The 13819-nt window shown below is 43.1% G+C and overlaps 1 protein-coding gene across 7 annotated transcripts in view; it reads left to right on the plus strand.

Annotated features, from left to right (window-relative positions):
- Positions 1–5759: 5759 nt before the first annotated feature.
- Positions 5760–13819, plus strand: part of lhfpl2b (LHFPL tetraspan subfamily member 2b) — a 177395-nt gene continuing 169335 nt past the window's right edge. For 4 of the 7 annotated variants that reach the window (XM_067982663.1, XM_067982669.1, XM_067982670.1 and 1 more), the window contains exon 1: positions 5760–5907. The gene's annotated coding sequence lies outside the window, so the exon portion shown is untranslated. Of the gene's footprint in view, positions 5908–6054; positions 6088–6185; positions 6369–13819 lie in introns of those variants that run through there. The other 3 variants (XM_067982664.1, XM_067982666.1, XM_067982665.1) reach the window with 3 other exon arrangements.

Consider the following 13819-nt stretch of genomic DNA (forward strand, 5'->3'; position numbering starts at 1 on the left):
TTACAACTCGATGCGTAAAAAAATGTTTCCTCATGTCGCCTCTGGCTCTTTTGCTGGTCACCTTAAATCTGTGTCCTCTGGTTATTGACCTTTCTGCCACTGGAAACAGTTTCTCCTTATTTACTCTATCAAAACCGTTCATGATTTTGAACACCTCCTGCCACCTTCAAAGATTTGTGTATGTACACCCCCAGGTCTCTCCATTCCTGCACCCCCTTTAAAATTGGACCATATAGTCTATATTGCTTGTCCTCATTCTTCCTACCAAAATGCATCACTTCACACTTCTTGCCGTTAAATTTCATCTGCCAACCAGCACGGAAAGGAGTGACAGATTGATAACTTTTCACCAGTCTGTCTATGTCCTCCTGAAGTCTGTTAGTATCCTGTTACTATCCTCCACATTGTTTACTATATTTCTGAGTTTCGTGTCATCTGCAAACTTTGAAATTATACCCTTTATCCCCAAGTCCTGGTCATTAATATATATCAAAAAGAGCAGTGGTCCTAATACTGACCCCTGGGGAACACCACTGTGTACTTTCCTCCAGCCTGAAAAACAACTGTTCACCATTACTCTAGCCAATTTTGTATCCATGCTGCCACTGTCCGTTTAATCCCATGGGATTTAATTTTGCTAACAAGTCCATTATGTGGTACCTTCATCAAAGAACTAGTACTGATGATATTTCTGAAGACATCTATTCAAACAATATTAGAGTCACTCTGGAAACTGGATATAAACAGGATGACTGGCTCCCTTTATAAAACAAATAAAGTAGATTTTATTTCCCGATACCTGGACCTCTTGTCTTCTTCTTTCAACCTGTATATACCATAATTACTTATGTTTTGAACATTTCCTAACATCTTCCTTCGTTCTGGAATCCATGAACATATTCTATGGTCCTGCTTACCCTACAGATATATATCTCCATGTGTTGTAGCTTTAAAGATGATTGAAGTAACGTTGTTAATGTAAATAATGTAGAGTTATTTAATACAGATTTTGTTCAGTGGAATAACATTCCACCTCTGGGTTTTAAACTGCACAGCAGCACAGCTGGAATCCTTTACATGCTCAATACAATAATGAGCTTCTGAATCAATGAAAACATGCATTTGCTTTTGTTTATGAAATCGAAGATTTTCAAAATAACTATACCTCAGAGGGACATGGTGAATCACTCAAAAAATTGTCCCCATGCTGTCCTTTTCATAGAGTTATACAGCACGGATAGAGGCCCTTCGGCCCATCGTGTCCGCGCCGGCTATCAAGCCCTGTCTAATCTAATCCCATATTCCAGCATTTGGTCCGTAGCCTTGTATGCTATGGCATTTCAAGTGCTCATCCAAATGCTTCTTGAATGTTGTGAGGGTTCCTGCCTCCACAACCCTTTCAGGCAGTGAGTTCCAGACTCCAACCACCCTCTGGGTGAAAAAGTTCTTTCTCAAATCCCCTCTAAACCTCCCGCCTTTTACCTTGAATCTATGCCCCCTTGTTATAGAACCCTCAACGAAGGGAAAAAGCTCCTTAGTATCCATCCTATCTGTGCCCCTCATAATTTTGTACACCTCAATCATGTCCCCCCTCAGCCTCCTCTGCTCCAAGGAAAACAAACCCAATCTTCCCAGTCTCTCATCATAGCTGAAGCGCTCCAGCCCTGGTAACATCCTGGTGAATCTCCTCTGCACCCTCTCCAAAGCGATCACATCCTTCCTGTAGTGTGGCGACCAGAACTGCACACAGTACTCCAGCTGTGGCCTAACCAGTGTTTTATACAGCTCCATCATAACCTCCTTGCTCTTATATTCTGTGCCTCGGCTAATAAAGGCAAGTATCCCATATGCCTTCTTTACCACCTTATCTACCTGTTCCGCCGCCTTCAGGGATCTGTGAACTTGCACACCAAGATCCCTCTGGCCCTCTGTCTTGCCTCGGGTCCTCCCATACATTGTGTATTCCCTTGCCTTGTTAGTCCCTCCAAAGTGCATCACCTCGCACTTTTCCGGGTTAAATTCCATTTGCCACTGTTCCGCCCATCTGACCAACCCATCTATATCGTCCTGCAGACTGAGGCTATCCTCCTCGCTATTTACCACCCTACCAATTTTTGTATCATCAGCGAACTTACTGATCATACCTTTTACATTCATATCCAAGTCGTTAATGTAGACCACAAACAGCAAGGGACCCAGCACCGATCCCTGTGGTACCCCACTGGCCACAGGCTTCCAGTCACAAAAACAACCTTCGACCATCACCCTCTGCCTTCTGCCACTAAGCCAGTTTTGTATTCAAAGTGCCAAGGCACCCTGGATTCCATGGGCTCATACCTTCTTGACCAGTCTCCTGTGCGGGACTTTATCGAAGGCCTTACTGAAATCCATGTATACCACATCCACTGCGTTACCCTCATCCACACGCCTAGTCACCCCCTCAAAAAATTCAATCAAATTAGTCAGACATGATCTTCCCTTGACAAAGCCATGTTGACTATCCCTGATTAATCCTTGCTTCTCCAAGTGGAGACTAATTTTGTCCTTCAGAATTTTTTCCAATAATTTTCCTAACACTGATGTTAGGCTCACTGGCCTGTAGTTCCCCGGTTTTTCCCTACTCCCCTTCTTGAATAATGGTACTACATTAGCGGTTCTCCAGTCCTCTGGCACATCCCCTGTGGCCAGAGAGGTTCTGAATATATGTGTTAGAGCCCCCGCAATCTCCTCCTTTGCCTCACACAGTAGCCTGGGATACATTTCGTCCGGGCCTGGGGATTTATCCATTTTTAGGCCTGCTAAAACCGCCAATACCTCCTCCCGCTCGATGTTAATATGTTCGAGTATATCACAGTCCCCCTGCCGTATTTCTATGTCTACATCGTCCTTCTCCATAGTGAAAACAGATGCAAAAAATTCATTTAGAACCCCTCCTACATCTGCCGGCTCCACATACAGATTGCCATTTTTGTCCCTAATGGGCCCTATTTTTTCCCTAGTTATCCTCTTACCCTTAATATACTTATAAAACATCTTAGGATTTTCCTTTATTTTGCTCGCCAGTGTTATTTCATGGCCCCTCCTTGATCTCCTAATTTCTTTTTTAAGTATCCCCCTGCACTTTTTGTACTCCTCTAGGGCTTCCTCCGTCTTTAGCCTTTTGTATCTGCCTTTTTTTCCTAATCCATTCTCGTATATCCCCTGACATCCAAGGTTCCCTGGAGTTCTTGGAACCACCCTTGACCTTTACAGGAACATGTTGCCATTGTATGGTCTCAATCTCCCTTCTGAAAGACTCCCATTGCTCCGATGCGGATTTTCCTACAAGCAGCTGATCCCAGTCCATTTTGGCCAGATCCTGCCTTATCCTATTAAAATCGGCCTTCCCCCAATTTAGAACCTTTATTTCCGGCCCCTCCCTGTCCTTTTCCATGACCACCTTAAATCTCACCGAATTATGGTCACTGTCACCAAAGTGCTCACCTACTAGCACTTCTTCCACTTGGCCGGCCACATTCCCTAGAATTAGGTCCAGTACCGCCCCCTCTCTTGTAGGACTTTCTACATGCTGGCTCAAAAAGCTCTCCTGGATGCACGTTAAGAATTTTGTACCCTCTAAGCCTTTTACACTCTGAGTACCCCAGTTAATATTGGGGAAGTTGAAATCCCCCACTATTATTACCCTATTATTTGCACAATTTTAGGGTAATAATAGTGGGGGATTTAGATTCATGAGATTTAGATTCAAATTCAGACCATACTAATGAAAGTTCTTCTCTTTCTGATCACTGTTTGGTTTCAACCCAGTTCCTAGTTGTCATTAGTCCACAGAACAAAACTACTCATAATTTCGCACTAATTGGGCATTTTCATACACATCTGGTATAAGGATAGCTGGCATGGGAAATGGAGTGCTCTTTTGAGATTTAGGTTAAGGCAACAACAACAACAACAACTTGTATTTATATAGCGCCTTTTACATAGTAAAATGTCCCAAGGCACTTCACAGGACCGTAGTCAGACAAAAAAACTGACACTGAGCCAAAGAAGGAGATATTAGGACAGGTGACCAAAAGCTTGGTCAAAGAGATAGGTTTTAAGGAGTGAGGTGGAGAAGTTTAAGGAGGCTGTGTTAGAATAAAGGAGATTAAAGGGTGATTTGATAGTGTTGTTTAAAATTACGACGGGATGGGACAGAATAGAAACAGACTTGTTTCCAGTGACTGAGGTGTCTAGAACAAAGAGACAAAGATAAAAAATTAAATGTAAGAGATTTAAGACAGAGAGCAGGAAATTTTACTTTAAGAACATAAGAACATAAGAACATAAGAAATAAAAGCAGGAGTAGGCCAATCGGCCCCTCAAGCCTGCTACGCCATTCAATAAGATCATGGCTGATCTGATACTAACCTCAAATCTAAATTCATGTCCAATTTCCTGCCCGCTCACCGTAACCCCTAATTCCCTTTACTTCTAGGAAACTGTCGATTTCTGTTTTAAATTTATTTAATGATGTAGCTTCCACAGCTTCCTGGGGCAGCAAATTCCACAGACCTACTACCCTCTGAGTGAAGAAGTTTCTCCTCATCTCAGTTTTGAAAGAGCAGCCCCTTATTCTAAGATTATGCCCCCTAGTTCTAGTTTCACCCATCCTTGGGAACATCCTTACCACATCCACCCGATCAAGCCCCTTCACAATCTCATATGTTTCAATAAGATCGCCTCTCATTCTTCTGAACTCCAATGATGAGAGTCCCAATCTACTCAACCTCTCCTCATATGTCCACCCCCTCATCCCCGGGATTAACCGAGTGAACCTTCTTTGTACTGCCTCGAGAGCAAGTATGTCTTTTCTTAAGTATGGAGACCATTTTTACACAGAGGTTTGTGAAACTGTGGAATGCACTTCTGGAGTTAATGATTGAAACAGAAATCGTGTCAACATTTAAGAATAGGTCAGATAGGTGGTTGAAGGAATAACGGGATATGGGAACATGGCAGGCACATGGGATTAGGACTACTGCTTGAGTGGAGGACAAACACTAATATGCACCGGTTAGGACAAACGACCTGTTTCTGTGTTGTAATTTCTATGTACGTTTTATGCAAATGTTACTGAGGCGGCTCCTGTGTTGTCTCAATGCTAGATAGAGCCCTGCTTAAGCGTTTGGTTAGACAGGTCAAAGTTGAATGTGTCCAACCTCTCGCTCTTTCCTGGCTCCCCTTATGTCCCCTGACACATAAACATGTAATCATAGTTTCTCATAGCAAGTTTACAGCCGGATGAAAGCTAGCATTTTTAAATAGAAATTGAAAAAACATAATCTGGAAATATGATTTTATGTCCAGACAGAATTGCATCCAGGCCTGTTCTGCAGATGCAGTCAATGATCTGAGGCCAAACATTAAAATGTTGGCAGAATAGACCATTTTTACCTACAATATTTTGTATTTCTGCTAAATTATTTTGCTATGAAGAGATCTATGCATTTAAAATATTTCATACATAGATAAGTCAATAGAAACAGTAGTAATGTGTTCGTCTCTGTTTCTGTGGCTGTGTTTCCTTGAATGTGAAGCTTTTTGATTTTTTTTTTCCCCCCGTGTTATACTACAAGGAGACGAAGCGTTTCCCAATTCATATACTGTGGTCAGTCTCGCTGGGAACTCCCTCCATCCCAGGGAGAGGGAGGGGGGGAAGGGGGGAGGGGGAGGCGGAGGCGGAGCGAAGCGATGACATCATTAGATTCCTCTTCAGCCGTGCATGTGTTTGGGGGGAGAGTAAAGAAAGAAGGTGGGGAGAGGGAGAACTGCTCATTCAACCACTTGGATTTCTAAAGCAACGAGCTGCAGGAACAGAGGGCATCAACCTGGAGCAATCAAGCAAATCCCTTGGAGCAGAAGTAGGTGAGGTTTGAGTTGAGCTGTATTGAGGATTGGAACAGGATACAAAGGCAAGCTAAGGCAGGGAGATTTATTGCAGCGATAGTGAGATCGGAGTGTGGGAAAGTAAGAGCGGCGAGATTCGTAATGTGTCAGGAACCCAAGGGTTTGCCCGGATGACTGGGGAGTTTGGGCTATCAGAGGGTGAGTGCAGTGTGCAGGTTTTACTCCGGATAGCAGTACTGAGATTGTTACAGTATTGAAATACACAGGAGGTTGGGACTACGTGAAATCCACCAGTAACAAACTGGCAGGAGACTGAATGCTGGGGCGAAAGTTAAAAAGCAGAATCGCGGTGGAAGTTGTTTATAGTCAACGCTTCCTGAGCAGTCACAGCAGGGATTTGTGTTGCAGCACATTTCAGGGAGAGCTAACGACGGGGAACCGATTGTATCAGGGAGACTGCGATGAAGGGATAAGATGTGGTGAGTGCACAAGATCAGACGGGAGAATTGCAGCTGAGGACTGCGGTATTCTGCGGTAAATGGTATCGAGTGAATGAATGGAGCAACTCGGAGATCTTTACAGCTCTGAACTTGGCTTCAGCCTGTCTGGAAAGTTTTAGGGGGGAGGGGTTGGTGGGTTCCTGTACCGAGAACACCAGACGGGACACTGTAATAAAAGCGGCTCGGTCGCCCTGAGATCCTAGCACTTCCCAGACGTACAGTGGAGGAAGAGTCTAGGGAGGGGGATGGGGAGTGGGGGGCTTGCCTTTCATCTGGAGACCTGCTCTGGGACACGTTCATTGAAAAATCTGCTGCAATCTGTTCCCTTTGCCACGATTCACCCTGAACTAATCAAAGCAGAGAATTAATGCAATCTGGGAGGAGAAGGGCGTTTGACATCTGCTCGTTCCCTGCATTAGGAGCCCAGTTTAAATGGTCTGTGCACCTTGTTTGTCTCTGTGTGTGTGTGTGTGTGTGTGAGAGAGAGAGAGAGAGGAAGAGTTCTTGAAGCTGGAGAGTGATCTAATAACGTACCCGAACGGTACCCGCGGCACCAAGGCCAATCCCGTTTCTGGGGCACTTTTAAAAAGAGCTTCTGGTGTGACCGTGTTGGATGTGAAGGCTGCTCTTCCGTCTGGAAGGAAAGCGCCCCCCCGCTATAAAACTGTTTAGCAGGTCGTTTAATGTGATGCATCGATTCTCGCGGGGTCTGAAGATTGCAAAGTCACTTTTAAAGGGTCAACTTGATTGCAGACAGTCTAGGAAGAAGATCAAAGGGTAATTTTGGAGGAAAAAAACACAGCTTACTGTGAAGAAACATCTCGAAGATAAGGAAGCGGGGGATCAAAGATCTCCAATGTATATACGTGTTGGACGTGGATTTCCCTGGTAATTAACTGCAAGTTAATTCTTGATCCATTGGCAGTAGTTGTGCCCCAATCATTAATCCTCTGGCGTGAAAGTCATTACGGATCAACAGCGGACTGCCAAGCTCAAACTGAATGAAATCCCCATAGGAAATTGAAACAGCGTGTACCATTAAGAAAAGCCCATTCCAGTATGGGTTACACAAGCAGTTCCCAAATCTTAGGATTCAGATGACAGCTATGATGTTATCTGAACCCGTCAACTGTTGACTTGAAGTCATTTCCACGTTTCCATTGCTCTATTTACCTGATTCTCTAATAATCAGATCTAAGGTGTCACTTTTTCCCCAAATCTGCTTCATTTCAGGTCGAGTTCATAAATTCAAAATGAAGCAACTAATCCATGAAATTTTGCACAGACTTGGCAGAGGATGTTCCAGAAGTTCAACAGGATTTAAATAACTTTTGAAAGGAAAAATGACATTTAAAGGAATCCTCCAGGATAAGGCTCCATCAAGATTATATCACATTTTCCCAATCAGCTTTAACATTACATTTATATATTTTAAAACCATATTTTGCTAACTCTGAATGAATCTGCAGGTTAGGGATTCAATCTTTAAAAGATTAAGTTTTTTAAAATGAGAAGGTTCCTCCTCCCCACTTTGCTCACTGGATAACTGCATTTACTTGCTGTGGTATGCCTAAGAAGGTCCCAGATTTGATCTCTGCTCTGTGTTGAGTTAGTTGGCCTCAGCTAAGGCACCAGTGAAGAGTGCAGTGGAAGTGGGAGAGAAAAATTACTAGGGTTTATGCTCCTGGTCTCTTTCCAGTGATCCTTCTGGAGGTGTAAGCATGTGGACATTGAATGAGAAAAGGAAAATCTGAAATAATGCCAGAAATGCATAGAGATCAGTCAGTATCTGTAATCAATAAAGACAGATTACGATGTTACAGGTGTGTATTCTTCATCAGACTCTGCTGTTATGGCCCCTATGGTTGAGGAGGTGGTCAATTGTCCACACATACACAAATAATGGCCACTTAGACAGTTACAGGACAATCTTAGGCAATCCATGAATCTGTAATTCATTATGTGTCACAGTCTTCAGGAGAATGGAGGGGAGAAAACAGGGGAAAATGGAAAGGAGTGGAGGAATTTTAGATGATTCATAGTTGATGAGTAATGACTTTACCGTATTGATGTGTATTGTGATCCAGCTGGATATTGCATCACTGACAGTGTAATTCATTTAGTCAAAAGCAAAATACTGCAGATGCTGGAAATCTGAAATAAAAACAGAAAATGCTGGAAATACTCAGCAAGTCAGGCAGCATCTGTGGAGAAAGAAACAGAGTTAACGTTTCAGGTCGATAACCTTTAATCAGAACTAGAAGAAGATTTATCAGTTTTAAGCAAGTGCAGAGCCAAGCAAAAGGGGGGGGGGAAGGAGGAGGAAGGGGAGGAAAGGAAAGAACAAAAGGGATAGTCTGTGATAGGGTGGAGGGCAGGTGTGATTAAATGACAAAAGGAATGATGATGCAAAGCAAGGAGGGTGGTAATGGGACAGGTTAAGAAACAAAGATGGGCCTAGAGAAGCTGTGAATTGCAACAGCAGAACCTTTACCAGCACCTGCTGCCCGAAAAAATGGGATCAGTGGTTATGATCTGAAGTTATTGAAATTAGTGTTGAGTCCAGAAGATTGAAAGATGAGGTGCTATTCCTTGAGCTTCATTGGAACAGTGACGGAGGCTGAGGCAGAGAGGTCAGTGTGGGAGTGGGACATTGAATTAAAATGGCAAGTGACCAGAAGGTCAGGGTCACGCTTGCGGACTGAGCAGAGGTGTTTAACAAAGCAATCACCCATTCTGCGTTTGGTCTCCCCAATGTAGAGGAGACCGCATCGTGAGCAGCGAATACAGTATACTAAATTGAAAGAAGTACAAGTAAATCGCTGTTTCACCTGGAAAGAATGTTTGGGGCCCTGGACGTTGGGAAGGGAGGAGGTAAAGGGCAGATGTTGCATCTCCTGTGCTCACAAGGGAAGGTGCCGTGGAGATGACAGCGGGTGTTGGGGATGATGGAAGAGCGGTGGGAACAGTCCCTTCGGAATGCTGAAACTCCACTGTAGTTGACAGGGCCCTCAACCGTGTCCGTCCCATTTCCTGCACTTCTGCCCTCACCCTTCCCCCTCCCTCCCAGAACCATGATAGGGACCCCCTTGTCCTCACTTTTCATCCCACCTGTCTCCAAAGTATCATCCTCCGCCATTTGCTACACCTCCAGCGCGATGCCACCTCCAAACACATCTTCCCCATCCCTTTCGCTGAAGCTCAACATAAGCTCGAGGAGCAGCACCTCATCTTTCGATTAGGCACTTTACAACATTCTGGACTCAACATTGATTTCAATAACTTCAGATCATAACCACTGCTCCCATTTTTTCCGATAGCAAGTGCTGGTAATAGTTCTGCTGTTGCCATTCACAGCTCCTCCAGGCCCATCTTTTGTTTCTTAACCTGTTCCATTACCACCCTCCTTGCCTTGCACAATCATCCCTTTTTTATCATTTAATCACTCCTGCCCTCCACCCTATCACAGACCTTCCCTTTTGTTCTTTTCTCCCATTCCTTTCCTCTCCCTTTGCCTGACTCTGTATTTGCTTAAAAACTGTTAAATCTTCAACTTCACCTAGTTCTGACGAAAGGTCATCGACCTGAAACATTAACTCTGTTTCTCTCTCCACAGATGCTGCCTGACTTGCTGAGTATTTCCAGCACTTTCTGTTTTTTTTATATTAATGCAATTCATTTGATGTTCCAAAGTTCTGGAATGCTACAAACAGAAGTGAAATTATAAGAACATAAGAAATAGGAGCAGGAGTAGGCCAATCGGCCCTTCGAGCCTGCTCCGCCATTTAATAAGATCATGGCTGATCTGATCCTAACCTCAAATCTAAATTCATGTCCAATTTCCTGCCCGCTCCCAAATTATGCAGGCCTATGTCACACAAGTGAAGGAAGGTTGTTAAGACATTGCCACTGGTACATTATTCTGCTTGGGTTTCAAATTGGGCCAATAACAAAGGCATGCGTGTAACTGGGGCTGTACTGATTGGCACAAGATCAAGATAAGTGCTAATAGAAGCAAGTAGCATTATCAAATCCCTGATGTTCTGTGTTTGCAATTCATTACTGCCAGTAAACACTGATATAAATTAATCATGGTATTTATTGAAAAACTGTCTACCATCAATGTAACAACTGAATAAAATTTTACATAGTAGTGATTACAGTAGGAACTTGCACAGCAATAAGAAAGGAAAATTAATGCGAGGAGACAATCTGATTCTATTGGGATGTTCAGGAGTGAGTGTGCCAGCAGTTTTACAATGTAATTTTAACTGATTATGCAGTACTTCGATTTAAGTGCAGTCTGTTATTTAGTAATTACATGTATATAAAACCTCATGTTCATTTTAAATTTTTTTATGTCAAAGTTTTGGAGCATTGGGAGTGCCGCAGTTGGCTCTATGTGGGGTAGGGCGTACGCAAGGGAGGGAAGGGTTTGGAAAATCAGCCAGTGTTCTTCTTCCTGTTTGCTTTCCAATGACCATTACTGGTGCAAGTGTGAATGTCAGTTGAGGAGAAGATTAGGAGTGTAGGTGAGAAAATTAGAAGAAAAGGGTGAGGTTTGTCAGTGCTGTGGAATAGAATATTTCCTAATCTGTACGTTCCATGTCAGCATCAAGGACTCCTAGGTCAGTTATAGCATGGGGATGTTAGTGAGTAAGGCTCTGTCTACTTAACGCCAACAATATATCTTACCCCCCAATCTCAGAAGACTAAGTACTACAACCGTCATGGGACATTTCCATTTTACATCAGACCTTTCTGAATGAACGTACCAATTTAGTGTCAATAATTTACTTGTGAGAAGTGTTTACATAAATGAAACCATAGCAAACCTCCCTCTACAGAAAGGGGTGTTTCCATTAGTAGCACTTGGGTACAAAATGTTACCTAGTCTTTGATTCATTACATGCAAATCTCAAATCTTTTCTGTAAGAGCAGGATTACTAATGAAAATTTATTGATTTTGGCTCCAGTTCTGTAAATAGTATAGAATTATAGACAGTTTTGTATTGTATGCTCATACCAAACAAGAACTGACATGTGACTAACTGCATAAAACCATTTCATTTAGAGCACTCACTTAGGGGACTTTTGTCTCATCAGCCTGGTTTGGGCTTGAATGTTGTCCAGCAATAACATTCTCATCATAATGACCACAAAATTACCTGAGGTCAGTTTTAGCAACCCTAATTGCTACCCCTGCTGAGGTTAACTAACAGCACAAAATGGGACTGAATCTGGGACTGGGCAGAATATTTATTAACTGAGCCACCAGGGCAGCTTGAAATATAAGCATATGAAACAGAGAGACAGGACAAGAGCAACTGGTCCATCAAGCCTGCCCCATACTGAAATGGTGCAACTGACATGTACCATCAACCCCCCCACCCCCAATATCCTGGGTGTTCACCGGTTATGGTTACTGGCTTAGTACAAAGAGGAGAAGAGTCAATTCTCTCTTAACTCTCAATTCGCATTATTCACGCCGTTAGATCATATACATATAGCTTATACGTCTGGTTAGATATAGACATATAGTTTGCACCAGGTTATACAGTTTTATACCCAAACTAGGATTTAAACGCACACCCACTAGGTTTCTCTGACACTCCCTGAGTGGTCACAGAATATAAAGGCTAATACCCGAAAAGGAGAGCTGACGCTGGCCAGGCATTCCGTTCTCTCTTTCAACGTCGTCTCTACGTCCCTGACATAGGTTCTTCCACTTCCGCGATGGTTGGTCTCCGGAATCTTCGCTCTGGCTCCACGCCCCAGATTCTTCATTCTTATTCCGAATCTTATCTCTTCAAGCTGTGCTGTCTCTCTCCCTTTGGTTTAGGCTTGCTCGCCTAGTCTGTGTCTTCTCCTCATTGGCTCTGTCCGAAGGACTTAGGTAGCATTACCTCATTACTCCTTTTCTAAATAAGGACTTGTGTCTTATCACATCTCCTTTGTCTTTCACAAAACTTAGCTAATTCAAACCGGTTCCAGCCAGCTCAGGCCAGCGACTGAACTCAGGTTACTTCAGTTCAAAAGTTGCTCCTACCTGTGTGTCAGCAGCTGGGAATCTCAGGTTACTGCAGCCTCTGGCCAACATGGGAGAGGCAGGAAACCAGAGGACATCCTAAGGCAAATTTAGGAAGAAACTCTGGGAATTCTTCTCTGACCTTAAAGGTAATCAAGTAAGCTTCAGGAGACTGTGGTGACTGATATCAGTAATCCCAGTTAACCCACCTACTGTCTAAAACTTAAGATATCTTCCACCTCCAGAACTCATCCAACTCCCTTTTGAAGGTCAGCAGTGAGTCCACAATCCACATTCACTGCATGTATTGGCAAGTTATTCCAGAGATTATCTGTGAAACTGTGTACTTCCTTGTACCTAACTGAATTCCATGCTTTCATTACTTGTACTGATGGCTCCAAGTCCTCCCCATCAAATAACCTGTCCACTTGGAGGGAATCTAGCCCCTTCATTATTTTAAAGACCTCAATCAGATCTCCTTGAAATCTACTCTTTTCCAGAGTTTAAAAAAAAGTTTCCTAAGCCTATCCCAATAAATAAGGGCCCTTAAACTAGGTATCAATCAAATGGACCTTTTTGACGGCCTTGATATCCCCTGCTATCTGAGGATTCCAAAACTGGGCCCAATATTCTAGATGCTGCTGAACCAAGGCCTTGTACAAGAATTTTGCTGCTAGTTTTATATTTAATTGTTCTAGCTATAATCCATAACACCACATTTGCTTCTGCAACAGTCTCACGCCACTGGTTTTGGAACATTAATATTTAGTGAACTGTTTTCCTGCCCCCCCGCCCCCCACTTCACCTTCCTGGATGTCTTCATCCTGATCATTTATAAAGATGGTGAAGAGCAGTAAGCCTAGCACAGATCCCTATGGGACTCTACTGCCACGCAGAGCTGCTACCATTAATAACTATCCTCTGTCTACACAAATGCAACCAATTCACTATCCACCATAAAACCTGCCCACCAATTCCCACAAGATGCAACTTTACTTCGAAATCTTTTGTGCAGCACTTTATCAAAAATGTTTTTGAAAATCAAGAAACACAGTGTCTACTGGACTTCCATCATCCACCAACTTTGAAACCTCTTCAAAAAATTCAATCAAGTTGGTGACATAGAGCCATCTTTTCCTGAAGCCATGCTGGAATTCCCTAATAACCTCTGTGTTTCCTAGGTGATCATACAATGCATCTCTAATAATACCTTCTAGCAGCTTGCCTAAACTGAAGTTAAGCTAATGGGCCTGTTTCTAGCTTATTGTCTTTTTAAATATAGCACCAAATGGCCCTCTCCCCAGTCTGCGGAAATAAACCCAGACCTCAGTAAGCTGTTAAATATATGAAGCAGTGGTTAATATAATACAGCCTCCATTTCTTCCAGACTCTAGGATGAATA

This window comes from Heptranchias perlo, chromosome 4, assembly GCF_035084215.1.
Source record: "Heptranchias perlo isolate sHepPer1 chromosome 4, sHepPer1.hap1, whole genome shotgun sequence".
NCBI lineage: Eukaryota > Metazoa > Chordata > Chondrichthyes > Hexanchiformes > Hexanchidae > Heptranchias > Heptranchias perlo.